This window comes from Pinus tabuliformis, chromosome 3_2, assembly GCF_031772625.1.
Source record: "Pinus tabuliformis cultivar Carrire ecotype Pingquan chromosome 3_2, CPIR1, whole genome shotgun sequence".
Lineage (NCBI taxonomy): Eukaryota > Viridiplantae > Streptophyta > Pinopsida > Pinales > Pinaceae > Pinus > Pinus tabuliformis.
In genome coordinates, this window is record NC_142302.1 from 843,000,298 (window position 1) to 843,018,406 (window position 18,109).

The 18,109-nt window shown below is 34.7% G+C and overlaps 2 pseudogenes; one reads left to right on the top strand and one right to left on the bottom strand.

The window, feature by feature from the left end:
• The first annotated feature begins 7,026 nt into the window (after positions 1-7,026).
• LOC149183294 (adenosylhomocysteinase pseudogene) lies at positions 7,027-11,288 on the top strand (annotated as a pseudogene).
• A 3,668-nt stretch (positions 11,289-14,956) lies between these two features.
• LOC149183295 (adenosylhomocysteinase 2 pseudogene) lies at positions 14,957-17,435 on the bottom strand (annotated as a pseudogene).
• Positions 17,436-18,109: the final 674 nt, after the last annotated feature.

The window sequence follows — 18,109 nt, forward strand, 5'->3', positions numbered from 1 at the left end:
GAGATGACACCTGAGCAGGTCCCCATACATCTGTATGTACAAGCTCTAATTTTTCACTCTTCTTTTCTTTCCCAACTCTAAGGAATCTGACTCTTTTTTGTTTTCCATAAACACAATTCTCACAGAATTTTAAATCAACATGCTTCAAACCTGGCAACAAATTTCTTGAGTGAAGAATCTGTATCCCCTTCTCACTCATGTGGCCAAGCCTATGATGCCACGATGCTGTATCTTCTCCTGTAGAGGTTAAAGCATTAACAAAATTAGAAATACCATTGCATTAATACAATGTACCAACCTTTTCTCCTTTCGCTATTACCAGGGATCCTTTAGTGAACTTTCAGGTTTTATCTGTGAAAGTAGTTACACAACCTTCACCTCCCAACTACCCTGTTGAAATTAGATTTTTCTTCAGATCTGGAACATGACTTACCTCCTTTCATAGCCACTGATTTCCATTTTGTTGTTTTATGGAAACTGTACCCATTCCAATGATTTTACAGGGTTTATCATCACCCAATTGAACCTTTCCAAAATATCCTTGAACATAATCATGAAAATGTTTCTTATCAGGTGTGGCATGGAATGAGGCCCCTGAATCTACCACCCATGCATCAATAATATTTTCTAAAGAAAGAATCGAAGCATCTTGTAACACATCACCTATTACATTCACTTCATGATTAGTTTCTTGCTGCATGTCTCCTTCTTTTCCCTTCTGAGACTTGCAGTCTTTCTTTAGGTGTCCTTTCTTCCCGCATTTCCAGCACACTATCCCCGATCTGGACTTTGATTTACCTTTTATTAACTTACTACGATATCCTGGGCTCTTTCCTCTTTCCATTTTTCTTCCCCTAGTCTCTGTAGTCAAAGCATTACTTGATGTCTCATCGAAGCTTTTCCATTGCATTTCCTCACTAAGGATTGCACCGACAACATCGTCAAACATTAAAGTACTAGATCCAGAGACAGAGTTACTAATGGCCATAACTAAGCCATTCCAACTTTCTGGCAATGAGCACAAAAATAATAGAGCCCTAACTTCATCATCAAAATTTACCCCTACAGAACTTAATTGACTTGTAACTGTATTAAAATCATTTAAATGGTCTGCAACAGATCCACCTTCTGACATATTCATATTAAATAAACGCTTCATATGAAATACCTTATTTGAGGCTGAGGGTTTTTCATATAGTTTGGCCAGTGCTAACATTAAACCTTGTGTTGTCGCTTCCTTTGAAATATTAAACACTATCGACGCCGCTAGGCACAGCCGTATTGTTCCAAGTGCCTTTCCGTCAAGAATATCCCATTTTGTGTTTGTCATACTCATCGGCTTCTGTGTCTTTCCGCTCAATGGTAGGTACAGATCTCTCTGATACAGATAACCTTCCATCTGCATCTTCCACAGCTGGTAGTTTTGGCCGTTGAATTCTTCAACCCTAAACCTACCATCTTCTGCCATTGCTCCCACTCGAACTAGGAACCCTTCTCTCCTATGAGTTTATCAGTCAAATAGAACTTCGGCTCTGATACCCGTTGTTAGAAAATTATATATTATATAGCAATGGAACACATAAAATATTGCAGAAATATAAACATAGAAAACGAATAAAACAAGATAGACATAGATATATGTGGTTCACCCAGTTTGGGCTACGTCCACGAAGAAACAACCAATCCTTCTGTTATTATATTATCCAGCAAACATAAGAGATACGACCTACAACAGATCCACTATAACACCCTCTTTGCTCTCAATCTCCTCTCTCTTCCTCACTCAAAATATAGATCTACATAGACACAATACAATTCCCTCATATATAGTGAGGGGTTGCCTTCTAGGGAAAAAAACCCTAAATTAAACATAACATCTACCATCAGATCATCCGCCTAATGAACGGCCTAGATTGACTAGAAATTACTAGGCTTTTACAAGGTAATTTTACATCTATTTTTAGCTTCGGGGGACCGTTGGCCCCTGGACCCCCCAGCTGGGGGGGATTAGCGCCCCCGAAGTCCCCCCCGCTAGAGGGGTGTACAGTTTTCCTGGGGTATACATCTGACTGAACCCCTTGAATACAGAAGATAATCAGTCTCCACACCCAACACTTAGGCTTTTAGGAAGGGCACTATTGGTGAAGCATTGATTGAAGTAACATGTCCAATATTTTCCATACTTAGCTCTCTTCATCTTCCCCATTATTCATCTCCATTCTTGGGCCTGGTGGTCATTTGTCGTTGGGATTGGTACCCTTCATCCTCATCTTTGAGTCTAGGCCTAGAAAACATAGCCCTGGAGGTTGATGCAACTAAAGGATAAATAAAAACATAATAAGGTTACAGTGAAAGAAAAAATGAAAAATTAAAAATATGGTTGGGACTTTCATTTAGTGAGTGTGCATGATCCTAGCATGAGCATTATCCCCCTCATAAGCCATCACCTAGTTCCTGAAGCACATGATGCTTCCTCCATAAGAAGGGATTTATGTATAGTTTATTAGTTTTTTATTTAAAAAAAACAAATTTCCTGTAGGGTGGGATTGAAATGAGTACAAAGAAGAACTCAAATCACTAAGAGAATATGCATCATTATAGATGCTGATCCTCAATGTTAACATTTTCAATTTGGTAGTTGGAGTGTTTATATTAAATTTGTTATATTATTAAGAAGTGGTAAGTGTATTCTATTAAAAGATGTATTATTAATTAAAAAATAAAAGTTAAATTGTGATATATTTTTTCTTGTAAAAATATTTCTACAATAATATATTTATATTCGATAAGAGTAGAATATATTTGAGAGGTGTAAAATAGGAATTAAATTGAGATGTGGAGGATATTCACATTCATTCGAATAATTTTAAACTAATTTGATTAATTAATTATTTTATATTATTTGATCAGGTGAAAATATATTCAGTTGGGTTTTATTAGTTCAAATCATTTTTCAATCGCTCCCTTTGCATATCTGCATTAATTTGAGTCAACATCAGATCTTTGAAACTATTTCTTATCTTGGGCTTGTGGATTTTTTGAGAACATATTTCAAAGTTGAGCATGATTGCTATGGTTTGTGTGATGAAATGGATTCTTCACAACAAGAATTATAGCAGAGAGGTCAAGGTAGATCTGATTCTTGTGGTTATTGGTGTTGGTGTTTACACTGTCACAGTTGTGAAGGTCAATCACAAAAGAGTTTGTGTGCTATGGTGGCTATATTATGTACTTCATTGAAGCAATTTGTAAGGATTTTCCACCCTTTATTTCTGAAAAGCGTGAACCTTCCACTCATTTCTTCCATGACATTACCGAAAGTTGGTCGGTTTAGTGTACATGTTCATGTCTTTTTCATATTTTCTAGACCTTGAAAAGTATGTTCAAAACCGTTGGCAGAGAATAGTTGCACAAAGTTCCCTCTCCATTCCCCTCTTTCCACTGGAACTTCACTAGTACATTACTAATCAATTTTATATGCTAGGAATGAGGACTCACTTCTCCAATCCCCAAGACACTTGAGCCATATTTCCATTTTGTTTCAGTTCCCATTTGTCATTTAGTTTTTTTTTTATCTCTAGTAACATAGGAAACTCCAACATTTCTCTGTCAGGTAGTTGGAATGGCCTACATATTAATATAACCTTAACATTTCATTTTACCCAAATAGATGGCATGAAAATGTGTATTCGGAAGATAAAGTATACTATGGTCTCCTGAGAACATACTACATTTGCACTCTATATTTGTCGCCTAAGATAGCCATGAGAGAACATGGTCATATTAATTGTGTTCAAAATTGGTTACATATATTTGCAGCTTTGCAAGCACAGAATGATCCTCATATAAGGAAAGGAGTCCATATGGATTTTTTCATAAGCTATATGGACTTGTTTTAGGAGATTACATGGCACTCCAATGTTGTATGGACACTAGATATTATAGATATTATTATTAAGCAGTAGGTGTGGTTTATAGGGCGGTGAGGAATTTTGATTTTTTTAATAATTGAATGGATAAAATTTGATATTATATTATAGATATTACTAAGAAGTAGGTGTGGTTTATGGGGTGTGGTCTATAGGGTTGATTGTTTCTAAAATATTCTCTACAAATTGTTTTGAATATACGTGCTGAAGTAGTGTAGTGCTCCAAAGCATTGGTAGATCTTACAATGATGAATATAAACAAAAAGAATATATTGAAAAATAAAATGAATGTCACAACCAAAACAAAAAATACAAGCTCACTACAACCAATATATAACAGGGCAATTATTCTTCATAGAAAAACACTAACCTACAAATATTAACCAACGTTCAAGAGATATTAAGATTGCTATGGGTGCATATCAACCACAATATACATGGTCTATAAAGTGAGACCATCTAGATGGCCAGGTGATTGGCTTAAGATTTTGTACCATGTTTATATATTGTTTATTTTTGTTTTATTTACAACAACTTCTTTTTGAGGCACTCCCTCCCTCCCAACCTGAATACATACTGAAGCATCCCCTCCTCTTTTATTTTTTTGAAAGAACTATGCAAATTTTGGTCTAAGTGGGTGCAAAATTCTTGGCATGTGTCACTTTCGGGATGCCCAACCATGCATACACTAAGAATTAAACCTGGGTTAGTTGGGGTAGACTTACATCAAGCTTTTGCTAGACCACAACCCAACTTACATAAATTGAAGCACACTTACTAGAGGTCATGCCTATTGTTACTGAAATTGATGTTGGATGAAAATGGAAGATAAACATATATGCGAAGTGGTGGACATATCCAATTTAGCTCAAATTTTATTTAGATATTATAGATCCAAATTAGCTCATGTATTTCTTTGTTCCGAGCTTTTAGTTGAGTGAATTTTACACGCAACCTCATCCTTCCATAACATCATAATGCACTTGTTAGTTAGGCTTCATCCTTTTGCTTCATTGCTTCTGTATTGTGCTATCTTTCAACTTGTACACTGTATGAATTACATTAAAGAATAACCTCCCTTACAATGAACAAGGATTTTTTGGGGCTCCATTTTAGACATTAATATAATTTATATGTTCTTGATTTTGTAGGTCAAACGTGTTGTCATTTCACTACGAGAGAGGTTCGGTGAACCTGAATGCACTGCAATATACTCTGAAATTTGCATTATGAATGTAAAATTAGAATAGTTATTTCAACATTTCATTTTTCAACTTGAATTTTCTATAATCTCTCACAGGAAAACTAAGTTTGCAAAACATGCATTTTTGGTTTTATACATTCTTTGATATCTAGCAGAATTGCTTTCTACTTTTCAAATATAGATTAAAAGCTTTGTGACTTGTTTTCTTGTATGGCCATTAGTAGAAACCCTCCTATATTGACATAAACTCTTCCAAGTACCCCTTTATTTACAAATGATAGGCCTTGAAACTTTCCCTGGTGTTAAGAATATTAACATGAAGCCTCAAACTGATAGGTGGGCACTCCCTGACACCAACAATGGCATCATTGTTCTTGCAGAGGGGCATCTGATGAACTTGGGTTTTGCAACTGGCCACCCAAGTTTTGTCATGTCTTTCTCGTTTACAAAGGAGGTAAATATTTCTAATGCCCTGCAACCATTGCTTGTACATACTACTTTTCTCAGGCATACCAATCCCTTGGTTATATTGTTGTGTATGATCCATTACTATTTGCTAGAAATCCCCATTCCCTGTACTTGGCCCCGTTACAATAAAACTCATGCAACATGTGGTGGAGTGGGTCATGCATAGCATAACAGTGTCGAATTTCACCAATTAATGTCATAGCCATGCTCTCTGTGCTTTTTCATAAACATTCTATTGTTTTTTAATAGATATTTTTAGGTGGGCATGGTGGGGATGTTGAGATCTTGTCTAGAGTTTTTGAAATGGGGCCTTTCTTATATGTTGTGATTTGGATTTGGATTCTTGCCTCATTTCTTTGTCGCTGTTTCTTTTTAATAAAAGTTTTCAGGTAGATGTGTGATTTTTGAGATCTAGTCAGGGTGCTTTGAAGTAGGATCTTGTCTAGGTGTTGTGGTTTGGATTTTAAATTTGTTCTCATTTCTTTTGAACTCACACTTTTCTTGTGGGTTTTTTGTTGTTTAGATCTTGTCAGGGTGTTTGAGATGTGGAATCTTGTTTAGTTGTTGTGTTTTTGGTTCTAGCAATGAATTTTGTGGCTGTTTTAAAGAAGTTAGGATCTCATCGTCAAACTGTTATATAGATTTATAGTATAATATGGTAAATTTTAGACCACTATTTATCATTTTCGATAATATTATCTTATATATGTTTAGAGAATTAGGACATATCTTAATCTTAATTATAATATTAACCACGCGATACCAGCTTCCTGATGTTGGATCTGATATGGCCTTGGGAGAATTTTGATTTCATTCATGACGTTATCAGTTGCACTGCTCTTGTTAGTTTCCTTTATTCTTTGGTGTCATTGCTATCACATCAAGGTTCTTTTGGCATAGTTATCTTGCATTTCATTACATTTTAGGATTCACTAGTTTCCACTACATTAAAAAAGAAATTAATTTTCAGGGTGGTGAATCAATGTAAGTTCATGGTGGGTATAAAAGCATCTTCATATTTAAAATCAAGTAACTTTACATATATTCAATTATCTGGTTATGATGGGTTAATATTAGCTAAGGATTTTAAAGATGATTGGATTTGTATCGAAGTTTTGAATTATTGTGAATTATAGTTCCAAGGCCAGATTTATCAGATCTTTTTGTTCTTCGATTTTTTCTATTTGAGATGCAGTTTGTGTTGATTCTGATTCTCTTTCTTCTTTTGAAGTTTGAAAACTTGTATGGATGTAGGAACTCTCTCCCAAATCGTCTTATGAGAGCCACAAATGTCATGATTGCTGGTAAGGTTGCTGTTGTTTGTGGGTTTGGAGATGTTGGCAAGGGTGGTGTTATAGCCTTCAAGTCACTGGAGTGAGGGTTGTTGTTATAGAGATTGATCCTATCTGTGCCCTGCAAGCGCATATGGAATGCCTTTCTGTTCTCACCCATGAGGATGTAGTTAGCACTGCTGATATCTTTGTGACAAACACTGGAAACAATGACATCATCATGGTATATCACACAAGGAAAATGAAGAACAATGGCATTGTTTGTAACATCGGTCACTTTGACAACAATATTGATGTGCAAGGCCTTGAAACTTTCCATGCCGTTAAGAAGATTACCATCAATCCTCAGACTGATAGGAGGGTGTTCACTGACACCAACAATGGCATCATTTTTCTTGTAAAGGGACGTCTGATGAAATTGGGTTGTACAAGTGGCCACCCATGTTTTGTCATGTCTTGGTCCTTTACAAATGAGGTAAATATTTCTAATGACCTGCAACCATTAATTTTACATACTAGATTGCTCAGGCATACCAATCCCTGGATTATATTGTTGTGTATGATCCATTCCTATTTGCTAGAAATCCCCATTCCCTATACCTAGCCCCGTTACATTCAAACTCATGCAACATATGGTAGAATGGGTCATGCATGTCATAGGAGTGTCCACTTTTAGCAATAAATGTCATAGCCATGCTCTCTCTGTTTTTCCATAAAAATTCTGCAATTTTTTAATATATGTTTTTAGGTGGGCATGGTGGGGATGTTGAGATCTCTTCTAGAGTTTTTGAAATGGGATATTTATTATATATTGTGATTTGGATTTGGATTCTTGCCTCATTTCGTTTTCTCTTGTTGTTTTTAATAGATGTTTTCAGGTAGATGCATGATTGTTTATATCTGGTCAGGGTGCTTTGAAGTAGTATCTTGTCTAGGTGTTGTGGTTTGGATTTTAAATTTGTTCTCATTTCATTTGAACTCACACTTTTTTGGTGGGTTTGTTGTTGTTTAGATCTTGACAGGGTTTTTGAGATGTGGAATCGTTATTAGATGTTGTGTTTTTGGTTCTAGAAATGAGTTTTGTGGTTGTTTTAAAGTAGTTAGGATCTCATAATCAAGTTGTTATACAAATTTATAGTATAATATGGTAAATTTCAAACTGCTATATATCAGTTTCGACAGTATTATCTTGTATATGTTTAGAGCATTAGGACGTATATTAATCTTAATGCTAATATTAATCATGTGATAGCAGCTTCCTCATGTTGGATCTGATGTGGCCTTGGGGGAATTTTGGTCTCATTCATGATGTAATGAGTTGCACTGCGCTTTTTAGTTGCCTTGATTCTTCGGTGTCATTGAGATGACATCGTGATTCTTTTGGCATAGTTAGCTTGCATTGCATTACATTTTAGGATTCACTAGTTTTCACTACATTAAAAAAAAAAAATCAATTTTCAGGGTGTTGAATCAATGTGAGTTCATGTTGGGTGTAGAAGAATCTTCATATTTGAAATCAAGGACCTTTACATATATTCAATTATCTGATTATGATGCATTAATGTTAGCTAAGGTTTTGAAAGATGATTGGACTTGTATCGAAGTTTTGAATTATCATGAATTATAGATCTAGGGCCATATTTCTCAGATCGTTTTTTTCCTCAAAGTTTTTCTATTTGAGATATAGTTTATGATGATTTTGATTTTCTTTCTCCTTTTGTAGTTTGACAACTTGTATGGATGTAAGAACTCTCTCCCATAGGGCCTTATGAGAGCCACAGATGTCATGATTGCTAGTAATATTGTTGTTGTTTGTGGGTTTGGAGATGTTGGCAAGGGTTGTGTTGTAGCCTTCAAGTCGCTGGAGCTAGTGTCATTGTTACAGAGAATGATCTTATCTGGGCCCTGTAAGCACTTATGGAAGGCCTTCCTATTCTCACCCTTGAGGATGTAGTTAGCACTGCTGATATCTTTATGACAACCACTGGCAACAACGACATCATCATGGTAGATCACATGAGGAAAATGAAGAACAATGGAATTGCTTGTAACATCGGTCACTTTGACAACAACATTGATATGCAAAGTCTTGAAACTTTCCTTGGTGTTAAGAGGATTACCATCAATCGTTAAACTGATAGCTGGGTGTTCCCTGACACCAATAGTGGTGTCATTGTTCTTGCAGAGGGACGTTTGATGAACTTGGGTTGTGCAACTAGCCACCCAAGTTTTGTCACGTCTTGATCCTTTACAAACGAGGTAAATATTTGTAATAAACTGCAACCATTTCTTGTACATACTAGATTGCTCAGCTATACCATTCCCTTGATTATATTGTTGCATAGGATCTATTGCTATTTGCCAGAAATCCCCATTCCCTGTACCTAGCCCAATTACATTAAAACTCATGCAACATATGGTAGAGTGGGTCATGCATGTCATATGAGTTTCCAATTTTACCAATTAATCTCATAGCCATGCTCTTTGTGCTTTTTCATAAACATTTTGTTGTTTTTTAAGTTTTTAGGTGAGCATGGTGGGGATGTTGAGATCTTATCTAGAGTTTTTGAAATGGGATATTTCTTATATGTTGTGATTTGGACTTTGATTCTTGCTTCATTTCTTTGTCGCTTGTTGTTTTTTAATAGATGTTTTCAAGTAGATGCGTGATTTTTGAGATCTAGTCAAGGTGTTTTGAAGTAGTATCTTGTCTAGGTGTTGTGGTTTGGATTTGAAATTTGTTCTCATTTCTTTTGAACTCACACTTTTCTGTTAGGTTTGTTGTTGTTTAGATCTTGTGAGGGTGTTTGAGATGTGGAATCATGATTAGCTGTTGTGTTTTTGGTTCTAGCAATGAGTTTTGTGGTTGTTTCAAAGCAGTTAAGATCTTATCATCAAGTTATTATACACATTTATAGTATAATATGGTAAATTTCACACCACTATTTATCAGTTTTGACAGTATTATCTTATATATGTTTAGAGCATTAGGATATATCTTAATCTTAATGCTAATATTAATCATGCAGTACGAGCTTCCTCGTGTTGGATCCGATATGGCCTTGGGGGAAGTTTGGTATCATTCATGATGTTATGAGTTTCACATCTATTGTTAGTTTCCTTGATTCTTCAGTGTCATTGAGATCACATCATGATTCTTTTGTTATAGTTAGCTTGCATTGCATTACATTTTAAGATTCACTAGTTTCCACTACATTAAAAAAAATTGAATATTCAGGGTGCTAAATCAATGTGAGTTCATGGTGGGAGTAGAAGCATCATCATATTTAAAATCAAGGACCTTTACATATATTCAATTATCTAGTTATGATGGGTTAATATTAGCTAAGGTTTTGAAAGCTGATTGGACTTGTATCAAAGTTTTGAATTATTGTGAATTATAGATCTAGGGCCAGATTTCTCAGATCTTTTTTTTCTTCAAAATTTTTCTATTTGAGATGTAGTTTGTGTTTATTTTGATTCTCTTTCTTCTTTTGTAGTTTGAAAACTTGTATGGATGTAGGCACTCTCTCCTACATGGTCTTATGAGAGCCATAGATGTCATGATTGCTTGTAAGGTTGTTGTTTTTTGTGGGTTTTGAGATGTTGGCAAGGGTTGTGCTCCAGCCCTGAAAGTTGCTCAAGCGAGGGAAATTTTTATAGAGATTGATCCTAAATGTGACTTATAAGTGCTTATGGAAGGCCTTGCTATTCTCACCATTGAGGATGTAGTTAGCACTACTAATATCTTTGTGACAATAACTAGAAACAAGGACATCATCATTGCATATCAAATGAGAAAAATGAAGAACAATGTCATTGTTTGTAACATCGGTCACTTTAACAATGAGATTGATATGCAAGCCCTTGAAACTTTCCTTGGTGTTAAGAAGATTACCATGAAGTCTCAGACTGATAATTGGGTGTTCCTCGACACATACAGCGGCAGCATTGTTCTTACAGACGGACATTTGATGAACTTGGGTTGTGCAACTAGCCACCCAAGTTTTGTCATGTCTTGCTCCTTTACAAACCAGGTAAATATTTCTAATGCCATGCCACCATTTCTTGTACATACTAGATTGCTCAGGCATACCAATCCCTTGATTATATTGTTGTGCATTGTCCATTTCTACATAGGTGGATGCTCCATAGATGGTGGATAATCTCTACTTTTTGTTGTAGGTCATTGCTCAATTAGAGCTTTGGAAATACAAGAGATCATGGAAGTATGAGAAGAAGCTCTATGTGCTACTTAAGCATCTAGATGAGAAGGTGGCTGCTCTGCACTTTCCCAAGTTAGGTGCCAAGCTAACAAAGCTTTCTCCTGATCATGTAGAGTATATCAATGTGCTTGTTTAGGGACCTTACAAGCTTGCTCACTACCGATACTAAAAAGATCTGAAATTTGGGATGGCTTGTTGGACAAGTAGAAAATGTCCTCATTGTTTCCAAAAAGAAGAAACTATAGCATTTATTTTTGGCAGCTCCGTTGCTTTAAGGGACTTTACAAGCCTCCTAACTACATATTAAAGAGATGACATTTTGGGTGAGACTTGCTCGATGAGTATCAAGTAGCAATGCTCCTCAACATATAAATATCTAGCCTCTCTTTGTCGGCATCTCCATTGTTTCAATAGAACTATAATAAAATTTTTCCATAACCCTTCACGTAATTCTTTAAAGTGTGTTGGCTCAATGGAAGAATGCCTGCCTTACAAGAAGGAGGTTGGTGGTTCAATTCTAGTGTGCACTAGCATGATTTAATCAACTATTTTGTAGTTTATTTTTTATTAAATGTTTTTATATCAATTTATTTTAATGGTTATATTTCTGGATTCACTATTTTATATTGTCTCTAGAGAGACAAAATTGATCTTTAAATAAAAAAATTATTGTCTCTAGAGAGACAATAGCTAGTATTAAAGACATATTGTCTCTAATCTGAGTGTTGTCTCTAGAGAGACAAAAATGAAATTGTCTCCTAAGAGACAATAATGCTTGTGTTATATATTGTCTTTATAGAGGCAAGTTTTTAAGACAATAATCTTTAAGACAATATTTTTTAAGACAATAATTTTTTAGATGCCCGCTTAGAGACAATACACAAGTTTTGTTTCGTCTCAAGTTAATAAAATTTAACCAAAAATTGTCTCAAATATTTTCTTAAAACCCCCCTTTATGTAGTAGTGACAATACTGCAATTGGATGGATTTTCATGGAATTCAACTTCTGCTTTATTTTCCATGATAACTTATGGACTCAACTTGCTCCATTATCATGGAAAATAAGAGAGAAGTTGAGTTCCATGCAAATCCATCCAATTGCACTATTATGGGAATGTAATATATGACATTGCTTAATGCCTACAGATTGTTGACATATCTGCTCAAGAAAGAGCCATAATGAATTATCATGTGTATGGGATACAAATTTATGGCATTATTGTATGCAACATCACTTTTTGAACCGAACATTGAATTAATATATTTATGAGCACTGATCCATTTTAAATAAGGATATGCCAGAGAGGTATCTAATTTCTCATCTTACAATAAATGAAAATCCAAGCCAACACCCTAACACTTAGCATGTCCCAATTATATAATATAAGAAAGTCATAGGTATCCCAAAGGCCTAAAGGTGATCTAATGGATAGAACTCTCCATAGTCACAAGCCTTCCAATCAATATATAAATATATAAATGTAGATTTAATATAATTTTTAATTGGAAATCTTTAATTAAATAATAAAATATAAGTACATATCTTCCAATCTAAATTGCTTATTAGCATAATTTGATACCATCATAAGTCTCGCATTCTTTAACTAAGAATACTAGAGAATATGAAAGGTGCTACAAACCAACATATTTTTCAAACAACTAATCCAACATCAGTACCTTAGAACTTTTTCATGAACATATCAGATTTAGAAACATTTGAAAAATGGTTTGCAAGATTAATATGAAAATCTATATCCAAGAGTGCAATATCTCATGGGAAATCTGGTCAGCGATATCCACTATGGGAGTGTGTGGAAAGAGTGATAGGACTTCACTTTTTTGAATTTTTTTGTGTTAAATGAGAAAAACCAATATTAATGGAGATATTGGTATTTTTTCCTAAATTTTGTGAAGTGAGTAAAAGTAGCTTCAACCATTCACCTCAAGATGTTTCTTACAATATAATTTCCTAAGTCTATTTAATATCTTCATTATCATAAACACCAACCTATATCCATCTTAACCCACATCTACCAAGCTCTTAGAGGGATCAAGTGCATTTATCAGTATCAAGCACTTGGTAGATCCGCAGTTAAGATGGATCTAAGTTAACAGAATTTCCGCCTTTAAATAGTCTATGCTCACATGAATACCATGGTATTACCATGGGTCAATACCATGAGTTATCATAATACGAGATCTTAAAAAATACTAGTAGTAATTTATAAAAATTACTAGAATTAATAATTGATATATATATACTTTAACGGAGTTAAAATTTTTACGTGATGTTAAATTAGAAGATCCATCTTTACTCTTGATCTACCAAGTGCCCAAAGGGATCAAATATTTTTTACTCTATGCTAAGTAGATGTAGAGTAAATATGGATCTATTGTCGTTTAATTCCCTCTTTTAAATAGTCAGCATTCCACTTGAATAGCATGGGTCAATACCATTGTATCTAAATACCATGGGTCAATACTAATATTAGGGTTAATAATTTTTTTTGCATGGTATTAATAATAATTTGGTCCATGGTATTTGGGCCATACACTTCACCTAAATAAAACCTCTTTTTTGAGTGTACTTAAATATAAGGTGACTTATGGAGTAAATATAAAAAATGTAAAAAATGTTTTATTTATTTACCATACATCCACTTTATTTATATTTTTATTTATTTACCATACATATATTTTGGGTGTTTGTAAACCTCTTTCTATTTTAAATTTATATTATGTTTATATTTACTAATAATTAGATTGATTTTGAAATAGGGCCAACATGCCAACATTAGATTAGAAATGTTAAATTTTGAGCATTTCGTTTACATGTTTAATTTTTATGTGAAATCTACCCTCATACTGGGTTGTTTACATTTACGTTTATGTTTATGTGTAGACATTTTTATGTGAGTTCTACCCCCATATACAACATATCTACCATATTTTTTTGTATAGCACATCTAGTGGCAAACCCATGAGCCACTAAACCATCAATGTTGATCTAAACACTACTACATAAAGGGGGGTTTTAAGACAATATTTGAGACAATTTTTGTGTAAATTGTTTTAACTTGAGACAAAACAAAACTTGTGTATTGTCTTAAATATTTTCTTTAAGGGGGTGTCTCAAAAATTATTGTCATAAAGATTATTGTCTTAAAAAATATTGCCTTAAAGATTATTGCCTTAAAAAGTTGTCTCTATAAAGACAACATATAACACAAGCATTGCTCTCTCTTAGGAGACAATTTCATTTTTATTTCTCTAGAGACAACACTCAGATTAGAGACAATATGTCTTTAATATTAGCTATTGTCTCTCTAGAGACAATAAATTTTTTATTTAAAGATCACTTTTGTCTCTCTAGAGACAATATAAAACAATGAATCCATAAATATATCACCATTGAAATAAATTGATATAAAAACATTTAATTAAAACTAAACTACAAGATTGTTGATTAATTCATGTTAGTGCATAGTGGAATCAAACCACCAACCTCCTGCTTGGAAGGAAGAAACTCTTCTATTGAGCTAGCACACATTAAAGAATTGCGTAATGTGTTATGGAAAAATTTAATATAATTCTACCCAAACAATGGAGATGCCGACAAAGAGAGGCCAGATCTTTATATGTCAAGAAGAATTTCTACTTGATACTCACTAAACAGGTCTCACCCAAAATGTCATCTCTTCATTATGTAGTAAGGAGGCTTGTAAAGTCTCTTAAAACAAAGGAGCTGCCAAAAATAAATGCTAGAGTTTCTTTTATTTTGAAACAACGATTACATTTGCTACTCGTCCAAGAAGCCATCCCAAATGTAATATCTTTTTAGTATTGGTAGTGAACATCCTTGTAAGGTCCCTTAACAAGCACATTGATACACTCTTCCTAATCAAGGGAAAGCTTTGTTAGCTTGGTACCGAACTTGGGCAAGTGCAGAGCGGCCACCTTCTCATCTAGATGCTTAGGCAACACATAGAACTTCTTCTCATACTTCCCTGATTTCTTCTCTTTCCAGAGATCTAATTGAGAAATGACCTGCACCAAAAATTAGAGATTATGCACCATCTATGGAACATCCACCTATGTAGAAATGGATCATACACAACAATATAATCAAGGGATTGGCATGCCTGAGCAATCTAGTATGTACAAGCAATGGTTGTAGGGCATTAGAAATACGTACCTGGATTGAAAAGGAGTAAGACATGACAAAAATTGGGTGGTCAGTAGCACAACCGAAGTTCATCAGACGTCCCTCTGCAAGAACAATGATGCCACTATCGATGTCAGGGAACACCCACCTATAAGTCTCAAGCTTGATGGTAATCTTCTTAACACCAGGGAAAGTTTCAATGCCTTGCATATCAATCTCATTGTTAAAGTGACCGATGTTACAAACAATGGAATTGTTATTCATTTTCCTCATGTTATCTACCATGATGATGTCGGTTTTGCTAGTGGTTGTCACATAGATATCACCAGTGCTAACTACATCCTTAAGGGTGTGAATAGGAAGGCCTTCCATAAGCGCTTGTAGGGCATAGATAGGATACATCTCTGTAACAATGACCCTAGCTCCAACGACTTTCAACACTGCAGTACGACCCTTGCCAACATCTCAAAAACCATAAACAACAATAACCTTACACACAATCATGACATCTGTGGCTCTCATAAGACCATTTGGGAGAGAGTGCCTACATCCATACAAGTTTTCAAACTGCAAAAGAAGAAAGAGAATCAGAATCAACACAAACTACATCTCAAATAGAAAAAAACTGAAGAAAACAAAGATCTGAGAAATCTGGCCCTGGATCTATAATTCACAATAATTCAAAACTTCGATACAAGTCCAATTAGCTTTCAAAACCTTAGCTAATATTAACCCATCATAACCATAAAATTGAATATATTTAAATTTCCTTGATTTTAAATATGAAGATGCTTCTACACACACCATGAACTCACATTGATTCAACAACTTGAAAATTGATTTTTTTTAATGTAGTGGAAACTAGTGAATCCTAAAATTTAATGCAATTCAAGCTAACTATACCAAAATCATCATGATGTGATCTCAATGACACCTAAGAATAAAGGAAAATAACAAGAGGAGTGCAATTCATAACACCATGAATGACACCAAAATGCCCCCCAGGCCATATCAGATCCAACATCAGGAAGCTGGTATCACATGACTAGGATTAGCATTAAGATTAAGATATGTCCTAATTATCTAAACATATATAAGATAATACTATCAAAACTGATAAATAGTGGTTTGAAATTTACCATATTATACTATAAATATATATAACAGTTTGATGATGAGACCCTAACTGCTTTAAAACAACCCCAAAACTCATTTCTAGAATTGAAAACACAACCGCAAATCATGATTCCACATCTCAAACACCATGAAAAGATCTAAACAACAACAAACCCACCAGAAAAGTGTGAGTTCAAAAGAAATGAGAACAAATTTCAAATCCAAACAACACCTAGACAAGTTCCTACTTCAAAGCACCCTGACCAGATCTCAAAAGTCACGCATGTACCTGAAAACATCTATTAAGAAACATTAAGCGACAAAGAAATGAGACAAGAATCCAAATCCAAATCACAACATATAAGAAAGATCCCATTTCAAAAACTCTAGACAATATCTCAACATCACCACCACGCCCACCTCAAAACATCTATTAAAAAACAACATAATGTTTATGAAAAAGCACAGAGAGCATGGCTATGACATTAATTGGTGAAATTTGACACTGCTATGACATGCATTACCCACTCCACCATATTTTGCATGAGTTTTAATGTAACGTGGCTAGGTAAAGGGAATGGGGATTTTTGGTAAAGAGCAATGGATCATACGCAATAGTATAATCAAGGGATTGATATGCATGAGCAATCTAGTATGTACAAGCAATGTTTGCAGGGCATTAGAAATACGTACCTGGTTTGAAAAGGAGTAAGACATGACAAAACTTGGGTGGTTAGTTGCACAACCAAAGTTCATCAGACGTCCCTCTGCAAGAACAATGATGCCACTGTCGCTGTCATGGAACGCCCACCTATCAGTCTCAGGTTTGATGGTAATCTTCTTAACACCAAGGAAAGTTTCAAGGCCTTGCATATCAATCTTGTTGTCAAAGTGACTGATGTTACAAACAATGGCATTGTTCTTCATTTTCCTCATGTGATCTACCATGATGAAGTCCTTGTTGCCGGTGGTTGTCACAAAGATAACAACAATGCTAACTACATCCTCAAGGGTGACAATAGGAAGGCCTTCCATAAGCACTTTCAAGGCATATATAGGATTAAATCTATAACAATGACCCTACCACCAATGACTTCCAAAGTTGCAACACAACCCTTGCCAACATCTCCATACCCACAAACAACAACAACCTTGCCTACAATCATGATATTTGTGGATCTCATAAGGCCATCTGCGAGAGAGTGCTTACATCCATACAAGTTTTCAAACTATAAAAGAAGAAAGAGAATTAGAACCAACATAAACTGCATCTCAAATAGAAAAATTTTGAAGAAAAAAATATGAGAAATCTAGCCCAGGATCTATAATTCACAATAATTCAAAACTTTGATACAAGTCCAATCATCTTTCAAAACCTTAGATAATATTAACCCATAATAACCAAATAATTAAATATATGTAAAGGTCCTTGAGTTTAAATATGAATATGATTCTACACCCACCATGAACTCACATTTATTCAACACCCTGAAAATTGATTGTTTTTTAATGTAGTGGAAACTAGTGAATCCTAAAGGTAGTGCAATGCAAGATAACTATACCAAAAGCATCATGATGTGATCTCAATGACACTGAAGAATCAAGGCAACTAAAAAGAGGAGTGTAACTCATAACACCGTGAATGATACCAAAATTCCCCCAAGGCCATATCAGATCCAACATTAGGAAGCTGGGATCACATGATTAGG